Source organism: Pongo abelii, chromosome 18, assembly GCF_028885655.2.
Source record: "Pongo abelii isolate AG06213 chromosome 18, NHGRI_mPonAbe1-v2.0_pri, whole genome shotgun sequence".
Classification (NCBI taxonomy): domain Eukaryota; kingdom Metazoa; phylum Chordata; class Mammalia; order Primates; family Hominidae; genus Pongo; species Pongo abelii.
The window spans coordinates 12,540,123-12,558,336 of record NC_072003.2 but is presented as its reverse complement, the minus strand read 5'-3'; the positions used below and the strand labels follow the sequence as shown (position 1 = coordinate 12,558,336).

Here is an 18,214-nt window from a genome sequence, read left to right as displayed (position 1 = left end):
CAGCCTGGGCAACATGGCGAAACCCCGTCTCTACTAAAAATACAAAAATTAGCCAGGTGTGGTGGTGTGTGCCAGTAATCCCAGCTACTCCGGAGGCTGAGGCAGGAGAATCACTTGAACCCAGGAGGCGAAGTTTGCAGTGAGTTGAGATTGCACCACTGCAGTCCAACCTGGGTGTCAGAGCAAGACTCCATCTCAAAAAGAAAAAAAAAAAAATGGAATGGAGGAAAGGAGGAACCAGGGCACGGGGGTGAAGGAGACACTAACCCAGCCCCTCCCTAAGTGCAGGTATGGTGTCCTGCCCCATCATGTGTCAGGCATAAAACTAGTGAATATTTTCTTTCTTTTTTTTTTCCTCCAAATTCCTGGTTTAATAAAGACTTGTTTGTTTTGAGGAAAAAAGGTCCCAAATATCAGGCTGTTCACAAAAATAACCCACAGTACAACTTTAGAAAATAAATCTTTTTTTTTTTTTTTTTTTTTTTGAGACGTAGTCTCGCTCTGTTGCCCAGGCTGGAGTGCAGTGATGCGATCTCAGCTCACTGCAAGCTCCGCCTCCTGGGTTCACGCCATTCTCCTGCCTCAGCCTCCCAAGTAGCTGGGACTACAAGCGCCCACCACCATGCCCGGCTAATTTTTTTTTTTGTATTTTTTAGTAGAGACGGGGTTTCACTGTGTTAGCCAGGATGGTCTCGATCTCCTGACCTCGTGATCCGCCTGCCTCCGCCTCTCAAAGTGCTGGGATTACAGACGTGAGCCACCGCGCCTGGCCTAGAAAACAAATCTTCAGACTATAACACTAATTATTTTTCTAGAGGCTACATTTGACATGCCAACTCTCACTCACAAAAATACATTGTTACATTTGTACATTTGTTACATTGTGCATTGTTACACAGCACACTAATGTAGGGGAGTAACACACATACTTCGAACTCAAAGCTGCTTTCAGGAGCTACTCAACTCAATGAGATTGCCTTTGCAGTTAGGGAAGCAACTACTGAACTTACGTATGAATGAAAAGAACTGTACTCCCTGCAAGACAAGATATTATTTTGGAGGCAGTTGATAACACCATACATCCTTTTTATTGTTAAAGTCATAAAGAGATATCAAAATTAAAAGCAAAAATTACAGGGTAAGACAACAAAACTACTAGAAGTGTCAAAGGAAGTGAAAATGGGACTAGGCGCAGGGTAATATGAATTAGTGAACATGGGAAGGACAAGGGTGAGGAGGACAGTGAGCATGTGCTGAAGATACTAGAGGAGAGGATCTGGTGAAAAATTTGATCTTAGACAAGCACCTAGGTAAAGAAATAATGGGATAAGATTTCTAAGCCCCACCATGTGCTTAAGAGCCATCTTCACCATTGGTGCTGTCTCTGTCATCCTCTCCTTCCTCAGCCTCTTTTTCATCATCCTTGATCAACTCCAGCTGGTCATCCCCCAATCTTCATTATCCTCATCATCCAGTAGGTCCCTCTCCTCAGCAGAGTCATCTGCACCACCTTCAGACTCTATCTTCACATGAGTCTCATGTGAGCTGCTGCTTTGCTTCTCTTCTGACTTATCGTTCTTCATCTCTACTGCTTGTCTGCTCTGTTTCTTTTCCTTTTTTCCAAGTCTTCCAGGAGAGAATCCACTTTTTGTTTTATCTGGGTCAACTCCTTCTTAATGGCCTGAAGGTCATCTCCTTTCAACTTTCCAGACTTGGAAGATCCCCGCTGTCCACTCTTAGAATTGAAGCCACTTTTGCCCCTTTGTGAGGTGTTTCCTGATACACGCTGACGTTTCAAGGGCACTACAGCCCGAGCAATAGGAGGAGGAGGAGGTACACGTGCTGAGTAACTGTACATCCTATCATAATCCCGTTGAAAGTCATAGTCCAAGTCAAAAGAGGAGCTGAGTAGAGGGATGGAGAAGGGTGTTCTGTTTCTGACCTGTACGTCTCCACTGCTGATCATTTCATACCTGCTTTTCCTTGGTTCACTTTTGGCTCTGCAGCCAGGTTACTATCTAAAACCTGGCCAGCAATTATTCTGCCATCCCCTCCTGCTACAGCAGCCCGGGCATTTGTCTCATTAACATATTGAATGAAAACAAATCCCTTAAGAACAGCGCAGCCCACAATTTTGCCATACTTCTAAAAGATTGCCTCCACATCAGATTTCTTGACCACAAGAGTGTTGAGATTCCCAACGAACACGAGTTCATGGAGTGAGGATCTGTCTTGTTGGTAACATTGCTGGCCATTGTGTTTGATGATAAGGTTTCTCACAAAGCCGAAAATGTAGCTGAAGATCAAAAAAGTCTCACAGGAGCGGGCAGGCAGAAGAGTTTCAATTCTGAGTCTCCTACTCCTGGGTTCTACGTGGAGAAGCCAACTGCTGCTTGAGGTCAGTAATGCGGCCACAACCGCTCAGTCTTCATCTCCTTACCCCCGACCCCTTTAAAAAAAAAAAATAGAGACAGAATCTTCCTATGTTGCCCAGGCTGGTCTCGAACTCCTGGGCTCAAGCAATCTACTTGCCTCAGCCTTCCAAAGTGCCAGGATTACAGTGGTGAGCCACCACACCTGGCTGCAAACATTCTCTTAATGGTTGCATTGATTTCAGTGTGTATTAGGGAAAAATGTATCTCATAAAACCTTAGATGTTATGGCTATTATTCCCTGAGGCAACACTAAAGTAGACATTTAGATTTCTTTAATGTTCAGGGGAACATCTGTTTAGAACAATATGGTGAAAAATTGTTTTTGGGCACGGTGGCTGACACCTGTAATCCCAGCAGTTTGGGAGGCCAAGACAGGTGGATTGCTTGAGCCCAGAATTTCAACGCAAGCCTAGGCAACATGGCAAAACCCCATCTCTACAAAAAATACAAAAATTAGCTGGGCCTGGTGGTGCATATCTGTAGTCCCAATACCCAGGAGGCTGAGGTGGGAGGATCACTTGAGCCTAGGAGGTCAAGGCTACAGTGAGCTGTGATCACACCACTGCACTCCAACCTGGGGTAACAGAGTGAGACAACAATAACAAAATAACAAATAACAAACATGCAACAATAACAAAAACATTGTCTTAAGTGAACGAGGCAGTTTGAGGAATGCTGAACAAAGAAAAGAAAGTGAGAGAGGCATATTGGGGGAAAGGAGGCAGAGAGATAGATTTGGGGAGATGAGGGAGAAAGGGTTGGAGACACCCAGAGAGGATGGAGAGAGAAGGAGCAACACACACAGATGGAGGGACAGAGAGGGAGAGGAGAGAAGGGAAGGCAAGGGAAAAATGAGAAGGGAAACAAGAAAACAGGGAGAGAACCTAAGGACAACAGAAAGGAGACATGGATGAATGAATGAGCGAGTGAAGGAATGAATAACCTAAGGCATGTATAAAATAAATGGTGAGGCCGGTTGCAGTGGCTCACACCTGTCATCCCAACACTTTGGGAGGCTGAGGCAGGAGGATGGCTTGAGCCCAGGAGTTTGAGACCAGCCTGGGCAACATAGTGAGTTTCCCATTTCTACAAAAAACACAAAAATTAACCAGGCGTGGTGGTGCATGTCTGTGGTCCCAGCTACTTGGGAGACTGAGGCAGGAGGATTGACTGACCTGGGAGGTCAAGGCTGCAGTGAGCTGATTGTGCCACTCCACTCCAGCCTGGGCAATAGAGCAAGATCATGTGTCAGTAAATAAGCAAATAAATAAATAAATAAAGGATAAATGGATGAGCCAGGGGCCAGGAGCCAGGACGCAGGCTTTCAGATGCTGTATCCTGCCTGGGAGCCCCCAGTGATGGCTGCCCACTGCACCCACCCTCACGCCTGTGTCGCTGGGGCCAAGTGGAGCCACTCTGGGCTCCAGGCCTGGTCTATGTCCCGAAGTGGTGGCTATTTTTGACTCTAAGAGGCTGTGACTGCGCCACCCTCCCCTTCCCACCGAGAACCCTGGGCACCTGCTTTGCTCCAGCTCCAGGAAACTGAAAGTAAAAGCTGTCCCAATCATCCTTTGCCCCAGCCTTCCTGTCCCTCAAGTGGTTTCTTAGAAATCAGTCACCTGGGCTTCCAGGCGCAGCCTGGACTTCCTCTCCTGCCCAAAGCCCCCTCGTCTGGGAAGGTGTCATGTTGCCAGCAAAGCCAACATCAGAGGCCTGTGCTGGAGTTGGGTGACCCCCAGAAAGCTTGGAGGGCATCTGCTGATCCTGCAAACGTTGATTCAGTGCCTCCTGCATGCCGGGCACAGAGCAGGCAGAGGAATCTGAGCCGTTCACAGTTAGGATAAAAAGGATATAGGTGCTGGCTCACACCCGTAATCCCAGCACTTTGGGAGGCCGAGGTGGGCAGATCATTTGAGGTCAGAGACCAAACTGGCCAACATAGTGAAACCCCATTTCTACTAAAAATGCAAAAATTAGCCAGGTGTGGTGGCGGGAGCCTGTAATCCCAGCTACTCGGGAGGCTGAGGCAGGAGAACCACTTGAACCCAGGAGGCAGAGGTTGCAGTGAGCCGAGATTGCGCCACTGCACTCCAGCCTGGGTGACAGAGCGAGACACTGTCTCAAAACAAACAAACAAACAGACAAACAAAAAACCAACCAAACAACCAAACAAACAAACAAAAAAAGGACTTAGACATGGCTTCAATACTACTCAACCCAGGCCTCAGCAGGAGTATGGCTAATCAGACCTAGGAATTGTGGAGAGGATGATAGGAGATGTGAAATCAGGGGAGGCTCCCTGGAGGAGTTGCTGTCTGAGTCTTCAAACGTGGGTGGCAAGGAGTTTCCCCCAGAAGCGTCAGGAAAGACATCTCAGGCAGCGGGAACAGCATCATCAAAGGCCTGGAGGTGTGATCTCTAGCAATGGGCCTGTGTTATCTGCCATCATCGGAATAACTGTCCCTGTAGTAGCCATGTGCTATGGTTTGAATGTTTGTCCCCTCCAAAACTCATGTTGAAACTGAATCCCCAGTGTGGCAGTATTGACAGGTGGTGCCTTTAAGAGGTGACTGGGTCAAGAGAGACCCATGGATTAATAGATGAATGAATAATAGATGAATGGGTCATCATGGGTGTGGCCCTGGTGGCTTAGTGAGAAGAGGGAGAGAGATGTGAACAAACACACTCAGCCCCCTCACCATGGGATGCCCTGTGCCACCTTGGGACCCTGCACTGAGTCCCCACCAGCAGGAAGGCCCTCACCAAATGCAGTCCTTGACCCTGGACTCCTCAGCCTCCGTAACCTTTTTCTTTATAAGTTACCCAGTTTCAGGTATTGTGTGATATGCAACAGAAAATGAACTAAGGGCCAGGCACAGTGGCTCACGCCTGTAATCCCAGCACTTTGGGAGGCTGAGGCAGGCAGACCACCTGAGGTCAGGAGTTCGAGATCAGCCTGGCCAACATGGTGAAACCCCATCTCTACAAAAATACGAGAATTAGCAGGGCATGGTGGCAGGCACCTGTAATCCCAGCTACTCAAGAGGCTGAGGCGAGAAAGTTGCTTGAACCCAGGAGGCAGAGGTCGCTATGAGCCAAGATCGTGCCTCTACACTCCAGCCTGGGCGACAGAGGGAGACTCCATCTCAGAAAAAGAAAGAAAGAAATAAAGAAAATGGACTAGAACAGCATGTTTCTCTATTTTTTGCAAGGGAAGAAACTGAGGTTTAGAGAAGTGTTATCTGCCCAAGACTTCACAGCCTGAGTGGAGATCCAAACTTTTCTCACGTGAGATACAGGCAGTCAATCCCCATCATGGCTGTCAGGGCCGGACCAGGGCCCAGGTTCCCACTCTACCCTTAGGGACTAACTTAAATCCTTGGCACCATCCTGTAGGGAGACATGTTTGGGAACAAAAATAAGGCTTAGAGAGGTAAAGTGACCTGAAGTGCTTGGACTCACACCCAGGTCTGTTGGAGCCCAAAGTCCCTCCTCCTTCCGCTATATGAGGCGTCCCAGCCCTAGGAACACAGACCTGAGCCGATGGTCTCTGTCCCACATTCTAAGGAGCTGGAGGGCTGGAAAGCAGAAATCATGTGTGGCGTACTGTGAGCCAGAGCTTTGCTCTCAGGGAACTGTCCGGCCTGCATGTTCTATGGTCCTGAAGGAGCTGTCAATCACAGCACCCTGGCCAGAGATGGGTGTGGACCAGACCTGGCCAATCGGAGTTCCCCATGCCCCGGTTCAGGGTAGGCACATGACCTAAGCTGGACCAATCAGACACCTCCGTTTTCAGCTGAAACTAACAGAATTGGCCCTAATTTAGCCAATTTAGCACATTGGCCCTAATTTAGCCAATGTGCCCACTGTATCAAGAGAGTTGATGAGAAAGACACGAGACAGAGCCCTGATGCATTGTGTGAGCGCCTGCATCCAGCCATGCCTGAAGTCCACCTTGATGTCCTTGTTCCATGCGCCACATTTCCTTTTTCACTTACGCTGCCTGAGTTTCGTTTCTGTCACTTACAACCCAGAGTCCTGGGTAACTGGAGTCTGGAGAACAGCATGGGTCAGAGGTCAGGTTTGGCTGGAATGAAGTGAAATGGAGCCACATGTCATAAGAAGAGACACAATGATCTTCCAGTGTGAAAGAGCCAAGACCAGTTTTGCCAGGAGCTAGGGCCGACAGTGGCCCCCGTCACTTGCTGATGTCTGTGGTCAAGGAAAGCTTGAGGGAGAGCAAGTGGAACGCAGGGCTTCTACGCTTTCACACCCCGATTGTGGTTGCTTTATTTAGCTAGTTAGTTTTGAAATGGAGTCTCACTGTCGCCCAGGCTGGAGTGCTGTGGTGCGATCTCGGCTCACTGCAACCTGCGCCTTCCGGGTTCAAGTGATTCTCCTGCCTCAGCCTCCCGAGGAGCTGGAATTACAGGCATGTACCACCACGTCCAGCTAATTTTTGTATTTTTTGTAGAGATGGAGTTTCCCCATGTTGGCCAGGATAGTCTGGAACTCCTGACCTCAAGTGATGCGCCTGCCTTGGCCTCCCAAAGTGCTGGGATTATAGGCATCAGCCACCGCGCCTGGCCTCATGGTTGCTTTTAATAACTTAGTATTTATTAGAGCAGTTTTAGGTTTACATCAAAATGGAGTGGAAAGTACATAGTGTTCCCAAGTTCTCCCTGCCCCCACGTGCAGAGCCTTCCCCTCATTAACATTCCCCACCAGCCCACGTTATTTTTTAATTTCCACATTTGTTTCAAAAAATGTTTAAAGAACCTACCAATAACGTTAGTATTAAATAAATTATATATATACACACACGTATGTGTGTGTGTAATGTGTGTATTTCTAACCTCATTTCTGCAGATACACACATATATATAGTTTTTTCTTTCTCTTTTTTTGAGACAGGGTCTTGCTCTGTCACCCAGGTTGAAGTGCAGTGGTGTGATCACGGTTCACTGCAGCCTCAAATTCCTTGGGTTCAAGTGATCCTTCCACCTCAGTCTCAGAGTAGCTGTGACTACAGGCACGTGCCTGTAAAATTTTTTATGGATACAAAGGTCTCACTATGTTGCCCAGGTTGGTCTCGAACTCCTGGTCTCAAGTGATCTTCCTGTTTTGGCCTCCCAAATTGTAGGGATTACAGGAGTGAGCCACTGCACCCAGCCTATTCTCTCTTTAGAAAAGACACCATTCCTTATGACCCATATTGCAACACACTTTTTTTCCACTTAGCATTTCATGAGCATCCTTCTAGGTCATTGACTAGCTAGGGAGGAGCTGTCATCCCCATCAGGGCAGTAAGGAAGCCCAGGCCCAGCCAGAATGGGGAATGGACCCAGTGTTGACCTTGGGATGTGCTGTACTTCACCAAGCGCTCCTAACTGTCCACTGCGGGTTTGTTCCCTTTTCATGGATGGGAAAACTGAGGCTTAGACTGGGGAAGTCACTCTGGCTGGGAGCCCGAAAGCCCTGGGCCAAGTGGGAAGGGGCTGCTGGTCAGTCCCTGTGAAACTAGACACAACAAAGGCTTTGAGGCTGCCTTGTGAGAGGAGGGAGACTGGCCTCCTAGGGAGCCTGCATGGGGAGCATGGCACTCCAGTCGCTGAGGGACAGCCTTGCCTCCCTCCTGCCTCTGCTAAATTGCTGGCCCTGGAGACGTGCTGTTGTTCAACTTTTCAGGATCCATCTGGTGCAGAGACGCTCCATGGCTCTGGCTCAAACAGCGATGACATGTCAGGAACTGCTGGGAGCGCCGTGTACACTGTCTCAGTCATCCTTTCTACCACCCCGTAGGGATAAAACTGTTACAATCTCCATTTCTCAGATGAGAAAACTGAGGCCCGGAGAGGTGAAACAACTTGCTCAAGGTCACACAGCTAACATGTGGCAAGGCCAAAATTAGCCTTCAGTGAGTTGTGTTATTATTATTATTATTATTTTTTGAGACAGAGTTTCAGTCTTGTCCCCAAGCTAGAGTGCAGTGGCGTGATCTCGGCTCACTGCCGCAACCTCCGCCTCCTGGGTTCAAGTGATTCTCCTGCCGCAGCCTCCTGAGTAGCTGGGATTACAGGCATGTGCCACCACACCCAGCTAATTTCTGTATTTTTAGTAGAGACGAGTTTTCACCATGTTAGTCAGGCTGGTCTCCAACTCCTGACCTCGTGATCCGCCTGCCTCAGCCTTCCAAAGTGCTGGGCTTACAGGCGTGAGCTACTGTGCCCGGCCCTTCAGTGAGGTTTAAAGCCAGACAGAAGCATTAATATCCAGTTTGGAAACTTTATAAATGTGTTTTACTTTTTTTTTTTTTTTTAAGCCAGGGTCTTGCTCTGTTGCCAAGACTGTAGTGCAGCGGCATGATCCTAGCTCACCGCAGACTTAAACTCCTGGACTCAAGCAATCCTCCAGCCTCAGCCTCCCATGTAGCTGGGATTATATAGACTGTGCTACCACATCTGGCTAATTTTGTTTTGTTTTGTTTTGTTTTTGTAGAGACGGAGTCTATGTTGCTGGTCTCAAACTCCTGGCCTCAAGTAATCCTGCATCAGCCTCCCAAAGTGTCGGGATTATAGGCGTGAGCCACTGCACCTGGCGGCCAACTCTGTAAATTATTAACTACACACACACACACCACACGCTTGCACACACATGTGACAGTTGGCTGAGTGGTCTTATGTGGTATGCCACAGGGCTCTGGCCTCAGCTAATGCTCTTCCTGCCTTCTTCCTGGATTCCTTCATTAGAAGCCAGACAACCTGCTTATTGCAAGGACAGTGAATTCACTGGGCAACAGAGCCAGATCCCAAACAAACCCTGGACTGGGACACTGAGTGGGTACAAAGATGAAATTGAAGACATAAATGTCCTACATTTGGCTTAAAAATATCAATTGCTCCAATAGAAGGTGACTTTTTTTTTTTGAGACAGAGTCTCGCTCTGTTGCCCAGGCTGGAGTACAGCGGCGCCATCTCGGCTCACTGCAATCTCTGCCTCCCAGGTTCAAGTGATTCTCGTGCCTCAATCTGTAACTGAGATTACACCACGCCCAGCTAATTTTTTGTGTTTTTAGTAGAGACGGGGTTTTGCCATGTTGGTCAGGCTGGTCTTGAATTCCTGACCACAAGTGACCTGCCCGCCTTGGCCTCCCAAAGTGCTAAGATTACAGGCTTGAGCCACCATGCCTGGCCGAGGATGACTTCTGATCTTAACACTATAGTAGGTTACAAACTCAAGATTAACCATGAGCACGCTGTGGCTTGCACAAGTTAATGTAGCAAAAGGGCCATCCCCAGCAAGCATGCGCTGAATGAGGAGAGACTGGGTCTCACTCTGGAGTGAGACGGCCAGAATGAGAAGGGACACAGAACGAGACTGCGCTGGCTTATATGCTGTGTACACATGAATCCTGAGCTATGACACCATGCCTGCACAGGCTCACGCTTGTGGGTAACAGTAAGTGGTGAAAACTGAATGGAGAACGTTTATATCTGTCCTGGGTGCACAGTGCGCTCAGTAAGTGGAAGTCGCTGTGGATTTGACAAGGAGAGGATGGGTGAAAGAATTAGGAGCGCTGCCATTATTATTACTGGTGACATATCATTAGATAGGAGATACAAGAGATATAAGATATATATTATGGCCGGGTGCAGTGGCTCACACCTGTAATCCCAGCACTTTGGGAGGCCAAGGCAGGAGGATCGCTTGAGCCCGGGAGTTCAAGACCAGCCTAGGCAACCTAGTGAGACCCCCGTCTCTACAAAAAAATAATATTTTTATTTGAAAAAGTATTATAACACAAGGCCTATTGTTTATTGAGCACCTATTATATGCAATCACTCTGCTGAGCACTTTGCGGGATCTCATTTCAGTCTTCAGTTTTCCAGATAGGTCACGTTAGAGCAGCATATGAAATTGCTGGTTTTGGAGGTCAAAACCACAAGAGTGTTGGCAATTTCATACGGCTCAAGCTAATATCATTTTCATTTTATAGAGGAGGAAACTGAGGCCCAGAGGGACCACAAGCCTGACAGTCTTTCCTTCCCAAAAGCAGGTTAAGAAAACCCCGCTGGCCTGGAGGCTTCTGCCCTCTCAGAGGAATCAGATTTTGTCCTTGGTTCTTCCTCCTCACCCCCCATCTCACTCTCCCCCCGCACCCACCACCCCGCCCCATTGTGGCCAGGTCTATATTTACAACCGGGGTTTCTGTGAACTGGGGAACTGAGGAAGTGACTTATCCCAGAGTCATCACCGAGATGGTGGTGCCCAAGAATCTGACTTCTGAGCCACCCCACCTCCAACAAAGTGAGGTTTTAGCCCCTTCTCTGGATTTCTAGGGCCCAGCCAGCCAGAAACAGAAACTATCTGCCTGGCTCCAGAGAGGCCCTGTCTGGTGGGCAGGATGAATGCGGTGGGAGATTTGTTTCCATTTCTTTTCTTTTCTTTTTTTTTTAGATGGAATCTCGCTCTATTGCCCAGGCTGGACTGCAGTGGCGCACTCTCAGCTCACTGCAACCTCTGCCTCCTGGGTTCAAGTGATTCTTGTGCCTCAACCTCCTGAGTAGCTGGGATTACAGGTGCCCACCACCACGCCTGGCTAATTTTTGTGTTTTTAGTAGAGACGGGATTTCACCATGTTGGCCAGGCTGGTCTCAAACTCCTGACCTCAAATGATCCGCCCACCTCGGCCTCCCAAAGTGCTGGGATTACAGATGTGAGCTACTGCACCTAGCCTTGCGTCCATTTCTCTGAGAGCAACATTGAGGCACCTCTGTGCTAAGTCTTATTGTCAGCTGCCCTGAGAAGCTTGTTCAGGGGCAGAAACAAGAGGAAGTGGGTTTCTGGGCACCTAGGGGTCCCGGGCTGGTCCAGCGCAGCCTGAACATCACACGGGCTGGCGGAGCAGCCCCTGCCCCACCGCTCCCGGGGTTGCCACTGACCCAGCAGCCGAGCCGAGGGCCGCTGGGCTGGAGGGTGGAGTGCTGCTTCCAGGTAGTCAGACTGAGATAGACGCGGCCGCGGAGGCAGCGGAGGAGGAAGGGGGCAGCCTTGTCCCCGCTGTGCGCAGCCCGCCCGCCAGCCAGGCACAGCCGGTCTTCGGGGAAGTCGCCGAGTTGGAGTTCCAGGAAACGATAACGCTTGTTGAAACCTCTTTCTTGTGGCCTGGTCTCGTCACATGGCTTGATGGGGACCAACGTCAGGCAGGGCCACAGGCCTGGGCCCGCTCGCACCCGGCAGCCGCTGCCACCCCCAGTTCCCCCCCTGAAGAGGGAGGAGGGGGTTAGGCAGGAAGGTGGGCATTTGCTGCTTCGCCATCCCAAGCACCTGGCGGGCCACAAGCAGACTGGTCCCCACTGGCTGTTTTCACCCCAGTAACACTCCTTGTAGGCTAGCTAAGCCGGCCAGGCCTCAAATGCCCCCTCCAGCAAAGCGGGCTGACAATGCCTAGGCCACAGGCTTGCTGTCAAAGTGAAGAAAGAGCTTCCTCCTGCCCCTGGAACACAGAAGATGCTGAGGATCTAGAAATTATTATTTTTTCTCTTTTCTTTTCTCTTCTTTTTTTGGTAGAGACAGGGTCTTGATATGTTGCCCCGGCTGGTCTCAGACTCCTGGGTTCAAGGCATCCTCCCACCTCATCCTCCCAAAGTGCTGGGATTACAGGTGTGAGCCACTGTGCCTGGCCAGAACTAGAAATTATTTGCCCCTTTCCTGTGAAGCCAGGGAATGTGTCTTTCATCTTTCTAGAGCAGGGTCTTTCTCTTTCTTTCTTTCTTTCTCTTTCTTTCTTTTTCTTTCTTTCCTTTCTCTTTCTTTCTTTCCTTCCTTTCTTTTTCTTTCTTTCTCTTTTCTTCCTTCTCTTCTTCTTCTTCTTTTTCTTCTTCTTCTTCTCTCCCTCCCCCTCCCCCTCCTCCTCTTCCTCCTCCTTTTTTTTCTTCTTCTTCTTCCTCTTCTTTCTTCTCTCTCTCTCTCTCGGCAGAGTCTCACTCTGTCACCCAGGCCGGAGTTCATGGCATGATCTCGGCTCACTGCCACCTCCATCTCCCAGGTTCAAGTGATTCTCCTGCCTCAGCTTCCCAAGTAGTTGGGATTACAGGCATGAGCCACCACACCCAGCCAATATTTTTGTTTTTTGGGGGGCATTTTTAATAGAGACGGGGTTTCATCATGTTGACCAGGCTGGTCTTGAATTCCTGACCTCAAATGATCCGCCCACCTCAGCCTCCCAAAGTGCTGGGATTATGGGTGTGAGCCACTGTGCCTGGCCGGAACCAGAAATTCTTTACTCCTGTCCTGTGAAGTCAGTGAACGTGTCTTTCATCTTTCTAGAGCAGGGTTTCTTGACCTTGGCTCTATTGACATTCAGAGCCGGGTATGGGAGGCTGCGCTGTGCACTTTAGGACGTTTAGCAACGTCCCTGGCCTCTACCCACTAGATGCCAGTAGTATCCACCCCTACAGCGATTTGTAACACTGAAAATGTCTCCAGACATGCCCAGATGTTCCTTGTGTGGCAAAACCCTGATTTAGATTCAGCGCCTGGCACATAGTAGTTGCTCAATAATTAGCAGGTCTTCAACCAGCATGTCTGGTTTATTTTCATACCCTACCACCTGGCATCCAAGGGGTGCCAAGGGGTAACTTGGGAGGCTATGTACCCTCCAATGTCTATCAGCACCCATCATAAATATACTATGTAAATAAAACCTGTGCTGGAGACTTAGATTTTGAGGACAGCAAAGTGAATCGGGGTGGGTCAGTCCTGAAACAAGGAGTGAAGGGAAAGGCACACGCCTGTCAGGGAGACGCCCCTGGCCCCATCTCCCTGCTTGGTCCCTGGAAGCTTATAGTCTGCTTTCTCTGCGGTCAGGAGGCCGGAGGGGTCCTCTCAGATGACACTTCTGATGCTGGCTTTGGGATCTTACAAGGACAGCCAGATCCCAACAAGCCTCACCTGTCCACACGTCCTGCCACGACGTGGAGCTTCCAAGGGTCTTCATTTCCCAGTATCTTTTTCAGTTCCCTGCTCTTCAATATGAATGTGCAATGGAGGGTCACTGAACCCTTGAGGGTAGCTCGTAAAATGAAAGTCAAAGACCGGAACCAAGAGAGGAAAAGAACTCCAAAAAACCAGACCCAGGTAGGGAGCAACAAAAGTCTTCAAGAAAATAAGGAAGCTTCAGAGAAATAAAATATATTGCATTCATATAAGAAGAATAAGATGCTGTGAAAAGGAACACTCAGAATAAGAGAATAAGAAAGAACTAGAGGCTGGGCACAATGGCTCACGCCTGTAATCCCAGCCCTTTGGGAGGCCAAGGAGGGAGAATCACTTGAGGTCAGGAGTTCAAGACCAGCCTGGCCAACATGGCAAAACTCCATCTCTACTGAAAATACAAAAAAAATTAGCTGGATGTGTGGTGGCACGTGCCTGTAATCCCAGCTACTCAGGAGGCTGAGGCAGGAGAATTGCTTGAACCCGGGAGTTGGAGGTTGCAATGAGCAGAGACTGAACCACTGCACTCCAACCTGGTGTGACAGAGCAAGACTCCATCTCAGAAACAAGACAAAACAAAAGTAGAAAGGTGATAGCAGAAATAAAAACTTCAATATCAGTATTGCAAGAGAAAGCTGAGAAAATCTCCCAGAAAGACAAAAGGCTGGAATACATGAAAGAAAGGATAAGAAAATGAGGAGATTATCCCACAAGATACAACTTCTAACTCAAAGAAGGTAGAAAGAACAGAGAAAACGGAGGGAAGAAATGATCAAGGATAGTCTACAAAAATAATTCCTTCAGCTGGGCGCAGTGGCTCACACCTGTAATCGCAACACTTTGCGAGGCTGATGCTGGGTGATCACTTGAGCCTCAGCCTCCTGAGTAGCTGCGACTACAGTTGTGTGGTAGCGAGCCCAAATCCACAGTTGACTTCATAAAAGGGTGATTGTCCAGTGGGCCTAATTTAATCACAGGAAGCCCTTAAAGGTGTAATTGGCCGGGCGCGGTGGCTCACACCTGTAATCCCAGCACTTTGGGAGGCCGAGGCGGGAGGATCACGAGGTCAGGAGATCGAGACCATCTTGGCTAACATGGCGAAACCCCATCTGTACTAAAAATACAAAAAAATTAGCCAGGCGTGGTGGCGGGCGCCTGTAGTCCCAGCTACTCGGGAGGCTGAGGCAGGAGAATGGCATGAACCTGGGAGGCAGAGCCTGCAGTGAGCCAAGATCGCACCACTGCACTCCAGCCTGGGCGACAGAGCGAGACTCCGTCTGAAAAAAAAAAGGTGGAATTTTCTCTGGTTGGTGCCAGGAAAGGAAGTCAGAGATTTGAAGCACAGGAAAGATTCACTGCACCGTTGCTGGACTGAAAGTGGAAGGATGTAATCCCAGCACTTTGGGAGGTCGAGAAGGACAGATTGCCAGAGCTCAGGAGTTCAAGGCCATCCTGGGCAACATGATGAAACCCCATCTCTACTAAAACACAACAAATTAGCCAAGTGTGGTAGTATGCACCTGTGATCCCAGCTACTTGGGAGGCTGAGGTAAGAGAATTGCTTGAATCCAGGAGGTGGAGGTTGCAATGAACCGAGATCATGCCACTGTACTCCAGCCTGAGTGACAGAGTCTGTCTCTGTCTCCAAAAAAAAAAGTTGAAGGAGCCATGTGTCAGGAAATGTAGCTGGCATCTAGAACAGAGAGAGGCCCTCAGCTGACATTGGAAAGGAAACATGGACCTTAGCCCTACAACAATACAATAGGGGAACTCAATTATACCAAAATTAAGAATGAACTTGGAAGCAGATTTTCTCCCAGAGCCTGCAGTTGGGAGCTTCAACCCCACCTGACCCCTTGACGGTAGCTCAGTGAGACCCTGAGCAAAGAACTCAATGTTGTACCAAATTTCTGACCTGCAAAAACTCTGAGATAATAATGCATGTGTGTTGTTTTAAGCCACTAAACGTATGGCGATTTGTCATGCAGTAACAGAAAATGAATATAGCAGCTTAAAATAATGAACCTTTATTGTCTCTCACAGTTTCTGTGGGTTAGGGATTTGAGAGTGACTTAGTTGGGTGGTACTGGCTTGGAGTCTTTAATGAGGTTGCAGTCAAGATGTTGGCCAGGGCTGCTATTATCTATCTGACGGGTTGACTGGGGTTGGGGGACCTGCTTCCACACGGACTCAATCACACGGCTGTTGGCTGGACGCCTCAGTTCCTTACTTTGATGGACTCTCCACGGGACTGCTTGAGTGTCCTCACAACATGGCAGCTGGCTTCCCTCAGAGCAAGTGATCTAAAACTTGGCAGTTTTAGACATAAAAGACATGTGGCAGGGCAGAAGCCACATGTCTTTTATGACCTAGCCTTGGGAGTCACATTATTATTATCATTGTCGTCCACCTCGATATGCTTCTTTCTAGCCAAGTGACCTTGGGACAATTCCTTCACCTCTTTGAGTTTGTATTCCCCCATCTGTGAAATGGGGAGACATTATCCCCAAGAAGGATCAGAATAGGGCTGAAATGAAATAAAAATAGCAGCTGGGTGCGGTGGCTTACGCCTGTAATCCTAGCACTTTGGGAGGCCGAGGCAGATGGATCACTTGAGGTCAGGAGTTCGAGACCAGCCTGGCTAACATGGCGAAACCCCTTCTCTACTAAAAATACAAAAATTATCCGGGCATGGTGGCAGGTGCCTGTAATCCCAGCTACTCGGGAGGCTGAGGCAGGAGAATCGCTTGAACCTGGGAGACGCAGGTTGCAGTGAGCCAAGATTGCACCATTGCACTCCAGCCTGGGCAACAGAGTGAGACTCTGCCTCAAATAAGTAAGTAAGTAAATAAATAAATAAATAAAAGTCAAAATAGCCCCCCCTTGAAGGACCCACCTGCATCTGTCCCCCACTTTAATACCTAAGTTTGAATCACCCCTGGCTCTTAGGCCCATGCATGAGGAGCCCAGAGCAGAGGCTCAGGGAGGGTTTGTGGGTCTGATTCAACTCTGACCTCTGAGCTGTGAAGGACACTGTCCTTCCCAGGGCTGGTCCTGCCACTCAGGGCTCCCTCCTGTCACCGGCTTCCTCCTCAGAAAGGCCTTTGTCCACTTGACTGTTCCTTGGTCCTGCTCCAGGCCTCCAGGGCTCTCCCAGTACTATGTTGCCATCAGACAACACGTGAGGCTTTGCAGAGATGCCAACAGGAAGGGCCCTCTGGCATCTGGCCCAGCATCAGGCCTTACCTGGCAGATCCAGGAGCAGAGACCTTAAAGGGGCCAAAGCAGGTGCTGTGCAGAGTCCTGGCTCTGTAGCTCAAGGCCCTACAGCTCAAGGCCCTGCAGCTCAAGGCTGGCTCCACATCAGAGTCCCACCATGGCTCCTTCTGCAGTGCAAATGGGAGCCAGTTCCCTTCTTGAGCTCTTGCGTTGCAGCTGAAAAATGGGAATAACACTGGCATTTATCCTATAGTGGCATATATATTGTTCATTTATTCAACAAACATTCACTGAACACTTATTATACGACAGGCATTCTTCCTGGCTCTGGGCTCTTGGCAGTGAACAAAACAGACCAAATCCTCTGCCCTTGAGGAATGTATGGTCTAGCAGGGAGAGAGGCAAACTCTAGCCAACAAACCTGTTAAACAGTACATGGGCTGGGCACGGAGGCTCACCCCTATCATCCCAGCACTTGGGAGGCGGAGGTGGGAGGATTGCTTGAGCCCAGGAGTTTGAGACCAACCTGGGTAACACAGCAAGGCTCCATTTGTACAAAAAATTATATAAAAAATTAGCTGGGTGTGGTGGTGTGTGCCTGTGGTCCCATCTACTCTGGAGGCTGAGGTGGGAGGATTGCTTGAGTTGGAGAGGCTGAGGCTGCAGTGAGCCAAGATCATGCCACTGCACTCCAGCCTGGGTGACGGAGCAAGACCTTGTCTCAAAAACAAAACAAACAAAAGCAAAAACTAACAAACAAAAAGCCAGTATGTCAGAGGGAAGTAAAGTAAAGCAGGCAGTGGCGGGTGGGGTGTGGCTAGGAGGTGCCAGGTGTGGGTTGGTATTTTATTATGATGGCTAGGGAAGGCTTCTCCAAGAAGCTGGGAGCCGGAAGGGATGAGCAAGCTGCCCATCTGGACATAGAGCCTTTCAGGCAGGTGGAAGAGCAGGTGCCAAGGGCCTGAGGTAGGACTGTTGTTCCCAGTGTGTTCAAAGAAAGGTCAGTGTGGCTGCTGCAGCATGCGTGAGGGGTGAGAAGTCAGAGGTGAGGATGGAGAGGTGAGGAGTAGAATCAGATCACGCAGAGATCATGGATCCTGGAAAGGAGCAAGGCTTTGATGCAGAGTGAGACGGGAGTGTCCTGAGCACAGAAGATTAAATGAGACAGTGCCTGCAAGACCATCTGCAGTGTGCCTGGCGCGGAGCAGGTGCTCCCTAATTGCTGGCTGTTACTATTACTGTTGTTGCTGTTTTATTATTAAGAGACTAAGAAGCACATTGGAAACGATGAAAACCCACAGAGATGCAAATTTTAATTGCCAGAGAGAGATTTTTCAACATTTTCAATGTGCTGTCATGAAGTATTAACCATGCAAATGTAGGTTTGACTACTTCGTTTTGTGGAAGAGCCACCTATGGCTAAGAGAGGTTGGGAGACTTACCTGATGTTGCACAGTGATAAAGGGTGGAGTCCAATTCACCAGAACCCAGGTCTGTCTCCTGAATCCAGGATCGTGACTGCTGGTTTGGCCGTGGGGGCCGAGAGGCCTTGGTGCAGTGGGCAG

General features: G+C 49.1%; 1 pseudogene; it reads right to left on the bottom strand.

The window, feature by feature from the left end:
• Positions 1–1,069: 1,069 nt before the first annotated feature.
• Positions 1,070–2,347, bottom strand: LOC100445260 (heterogeneous nuclear ribonucleoproteins C1/C2-like; annotated as a pseudogene).
• Between the last annotated feature and the right edge of the window lie 15,867 nt (positions 2,348–18,214).